This window comes from Quercus suber, unplaced genomic scaffold (assembly GCF_002906115.3).
Source record: "Quercus suber isolate HL8 unplaced genomic scaffold, Cork oak 2.0 scaffold_614, whole genome shotgun sequence".
Lineage (NCBI taxonomy): Eukaryota > Viridiplantae > Streptophyta > Magnoliopsida > Fagales > Fagaceae > Quercus > Quercus suber.
This window is the reverse complement of record NW_027070057.1, coordinates 132,136-137,032: the sequence shown is the minus strand read 5'-3', so window position 1 is coordinate 137,032 and position 4,897 is coordinate 132,136. Positions and strand designations below refer to the sequence as shown.

Genomic DNA, 4,897 nt, shown 5'->3' with positions numbered 1-4,897 from the left:
ATATTAGTTTCCTGTGATGGGACTGAAATTGTAAGTGCAATTTTTTTTTGTTTTTAATTTTTTAAACTGTGAGTGCAATTGGTTACATTATAATATGTGAAATGCTGTGCAATTGGTTACATTTCACAATATGTGCAATTAGTTACGTTATATTGCAATTGATGTTGCTCTAAGCATAACTAGTCCCCTCAGCAAATAACTTGTCCCCTTAGCAAATTTGCTAAGGGGACAAGTTATGATTAAAGCAACACCAATTTTCACACCTATCACCAATTTTATTCAAAATAGTTGAAGTTTGGTAGTGTGAATATATGTGTCTCTAGACTTATTGCTAGATTATTGTTACAATATTCTATGTTGCTCTTGGGGTGCTGAATATGTGTTATACGCGGTATGGGGTTGCAGGTTTCTTGGTATTGGTATCTCATTCCCGGTTTTGTGGATGTTCAAGGGAATTATCTTGGTGAGTAATGCTATGTTAACCCACTCACATGTGGTCTGACATTATTAGTCATGTAAGATTGATATAAGAGGCTAATTATTGATGATTTCATTTTTGAATATTGTGCTGCTATGGTTTTGAAGTAAGGAAGATGTAGGAAAACAAGAATCCAGCTTAACATCTTTCTCAATGTTTTTGGACTCACCTTAATAGCAAAGCTTCAGGCCGAGCAATATATCAGGAAATCTGGTATAAACTACACAATAATAAGGCCTGGTGGATTGAGAAATGAACCTCCTACAGGAAATCTTGTAATGGAGCCAGAGGTAATGCCATACTTTGTTGGAAATTCAAACCATTTCTTCATCTTGGTCATATATTAAAAATTCAGTCACTTCTTGTACTCTCTCTCCTTTTTAGGATACTCTTGTAAGTAATAAATGTGAGAAAAGCCACTGGCTTCACTTATTAGCAAAAAAAAAAAAAAAAAAAAAATCAGAAAAGATGAGCTGACCATGTTATATTTGTAAGAATTTGGAATTTAATCATGAGAATTTGTCACAATGCATTTCCAAAACCAGAACAAAGTAGCATGTTAAATAAATCTCTAGTGTATAAGTTTTATTGCTATATAGACTTCTTGAATTACTTGTGTGACATTATTGGATTGCTGGACAGTAGCATGGGTCATAGTTTTGACATGGTTCTTCCTAGGCACTCGATACTCCTTATGGCAGTTATTCGGTGTAGCCCTCTATGTGCTTGGCCTTGGTTTACTGCTCCTCTCTGATGCAGGCGTGGTGGAGGTGACATTTTCTCTCCCAACTACTTTTTCCATTTTCTGGGTACTTGAAGTAATGGTTGTCTTGTTCTTTAGAATCATGTTGAAGTATCCTAGTGGTAGTGGTTAGTGCCTTGACAGGGAAAGTATTCTATGCATTGAGCAATGTTGGTGAGGTTGGTGAATTGTCTCAAATTAACTTTTGACTAACTGAAGTATGCCATTAGTAGTTATAAAACAAGAAATTTGGAGTAGCAATTAGTAATTAAAGTTGCAATTGTGACAATTGAACTCTTGAACTCCAGAAGTTTGATTTGTGGAACATCAGAGACCACCGAAGCCTGGATTTATTTTTTTCTCACGTTCTTTACGTATCTTTCTAGCAGTTTGGCCTGTATTAGGTACCTGTAGCCCTTCTTTAGGTATCAATATCATGGCTTTCAACTTAAACAGTTTCAATTTCAACTAACACCCTTTTTTCTTTTTCTTTTTTATTTTGGGGCTAGGAGGGGTCATAAAATTGTGAGAATAAGACTGACGTCCTAAGCTCTAACTGATCAACTGAAATTCTTTATAAAGCCTGCTGATTGTACATTTCGGGACGTGCCAGAACATATTTAGCATTCAGATTGATATTGGCCACATTTCAAGGTACTTTGTGAATTTGGTATCTTGACTTGATTTTATTCAAATTATCTTTATAGTCATACCACGTATTTCATTTCACATGCTATTTTTGTGGCAATGGTTAGGGTTGCGTTGGTGCGATTGATGGGGTCCACATCCCCGTGGTCATACCAGATGATGAGGAGCTCCCGTACTATGGTAGGAAGGGGACCACCACAACAAATTGCATGTGCGCATGTGACTTTGACATGAAGTTCACATTCGCATGTGTTGGATGGGAAGGGTCAGCGCATGACACGAGGATTTTTTTAAGCTGCCTCAATAATGAGTGTTACAACTCCCAAAAGCTCTAGCTGGTTTGTAAATATGCCGTCTAATTACAATATTAAAGTATGTATTAATATAGTGAAAATGCTAATGTAATAACGTGTTCATTTGCAGGAAAGTATTATTTGGTTGATTTAGGATACCCTATGAGGAAAGGGTTCCTTGCACCATATAAAGGGGAGAGGTACCACATTGGAGAATTTCGGCCTTCTGAAGTGCTGCATCGTCCAGAGGAGAGATTTAATTATCTCCATTCATCACTCAGTTCGGTCATAGAACGCACTTTTGGAGTTTGAAGTAATATGCACGCATAAAACCCCATACCATCTCCACCATAACCCCATATATAGCACACATTAAAACCATCCATTTGGCTGAGTTCTAAATGGTGGAACAGTTTTCAACTCTAGGGTTCTTTGAAGTAATACGCTGTCTCCATGCATCAAGTGAAGATCGAGCCTTGATAAACAGCTTTGAAGAGCTGGAATCCAAATTGTGCAGCACACACTGAAGCAAGAGATGGCCCTAGTTCAACCTTGAGATTTCAGAGCTAAAGCATTGCATATATTGAGCAAATTCACACTGAATAGGTGGAAGAAGGGATGGGGTAAGTCATGTGAACAACTCATGTCAATGAAAGTCATTGCACAAGAAAGTTAAAACGAGCAGGGATGACATTAGAAAAGCAGCAGAAAAACCATAAGACAAAGCACCAATTTCCTGCACCATATGAAAATAATTAATACAATTGGCTCATTTTTGCATGCAGCATAAACAATTCCTTGAGACAACAGGAAAGTAATCATTTCAGCAAAAATGTTTCTACCAAAACACCTACCTATGGATAATAACTAGAACCAAACAAAATACTCAATAATGAATTCCATTTCCATTTTGTGGATACTAGTGCAATTATCATTCTGAATATTTTTCAGATTTTAATAACCCACCATCAGGAAACAACAACAACAACCATGCCATCACAAAATTTCTGGGTCGACTATGTATCCTAAACAAAGTAGCCAAGATCCACCACATGTAATCATTAGTTGATGAAAATTTAGATCTTGCACATTTCTTTTTTCTTCTCAGTAATATATATAACTAAGCTAGAACAACTCAAGCAACAAACAAAAACAAATAGTTCAAAAATTATTAAGCCCCAACATTAAAGCAACATTAGTAAATCCTTTATTAAGCCTTGCCTCTTCAATCCTGGGCAACCCTATGTTCTCCGGTTTATCCATGTGATTCATACTCTTGGTGATTGATTAAATTCCTATCTACTTTTTTTTTTTTTTTCCTTTTAATGCAAGTACTGAACTTTGCATTGACTGGACCACATCAGATTATCGCTGCAATGGAGATGAGACTGACATTGGAAGAGGAAGGTGTGAAGAGTGGAGAGAGCAGATATCAGAATACACAGGCTTTGAAAAGAATGGCTTTTACAATTATAAGTCCATAATTCAACTATCGCGGTATGAATAACAGCTTTTACCTTACAGCACAGAAATTCCAGAAGAAATGTAGAGCTTTAAGTTAGCACCACCACTAATTACGCTGTCACCTTTCCACCAATCAGCACATAGTACCTGAATTAACAAAAGAGGCCACCATATTAACAAAAACATTAGAATCTTTGCATTAAAGAAAGATGAAACAGAGAGGCTAAATTTATACCTTGTCCATAACCCAAAAGAAATAATCCCATGTGAGTCTACAAATCATATTCATACAATAGATCTAGGTCCCATAATTTCCATTTTCACAGAGGTAGTCTCATGAACCCAGCTTTCAGCGCAAAACCAAAACCAAAAAATTGAAAGAGAAGGCTTCCCTTCTCTTCTCATACGTTTGTTACAAATTTACAGCAAATAATTTTTAAAAAAAAATGAAGATCCAAAACCCAAACCCTCTTCTTGCCAAACAAATTATATACATCAACGGCAAAAGGTTTCAACTTTCAACCATAAATTGCTTGCATCCAAACATATACCATCAGAAATTAAAACAGAATCTATAAAATCATCCAAAATAAAGAGACAAAAAATCAAAATTAAGAATAAACACATACCGAAAAAATAAAAACTCATCTAACAGTAACATCTATGAATCAGAACCCAGATTAGGCCAATCTGACCCACAAATTTCCTCTGGATGTTACCAAAAGAAAAAAAAATGTCAGCTAACAAAGTATAAATTTCCTCTGGATTAGGCCAATCTTGACACCTGAGAATTCTTTGGGATTGTGGGGAAGAAGGAATGGGGCAGGTGGGTGTAGGCTGAGTTGTGTGATCCCTGTTCTGATGTGATATCCCTATTTTGAAGGAAGAGTACACGCCGGCGTCGGACTGGGGTTGTCTTCCTCGTGGATTTCTCACCTGAGCTCTTCGCCGGCATCGGACCGATGTAGGTGTGGAACTCTGGTGGGCGTGGAACTCTCTTGGCACAAGCGTTAGCAAGGGTATGGTGAGGAGTGAATGGAGAAGGAAAGGAAAAAAAGTGTTGAAATTTGGTATTTATATGCTACAGTACTTTCACCTTTGCTATAGTACCTATGTTTAATTACTTCATCCGCGTTTTTCCAATTATTTGCTATAGTGTTTTCAGCAACAAGTTTTCAATTTCAGCAAAAATAAGTGCTGTCAAAACGGACCCATTATATGAAATATATGAAATTGTTTTACTGAAAAGTTAAGAAAAATAGAGGTGATTGT

At 36.6% G+C, this 4,897-nt stretch overlaps 1 long non-coding RNA gene across 1 annotated transcript; it reads right to left on the bottom strand.

The window, feature by feature from the left end:
• Positions 1-2,175: 2,175 nt before the first annotated feature.
• On the bottom strand, positions 2,176-4,667 carry LOC136064042 (uncharacterized). The gene is made up of 3 exons (XR_010625687.1): positions 4,255-4,667; positions 3,679-3,772; positions 2,176-2,897 (listed from the first exon to the last, which is right to left on the bottom strand). It is a non-coding gene; the product is annotated as an uncharacterized LOC136064042 (long non-coding RNA).
• Between the last annotated feature and the right edge of the window lie 230 nt (positions 4,668-4,897).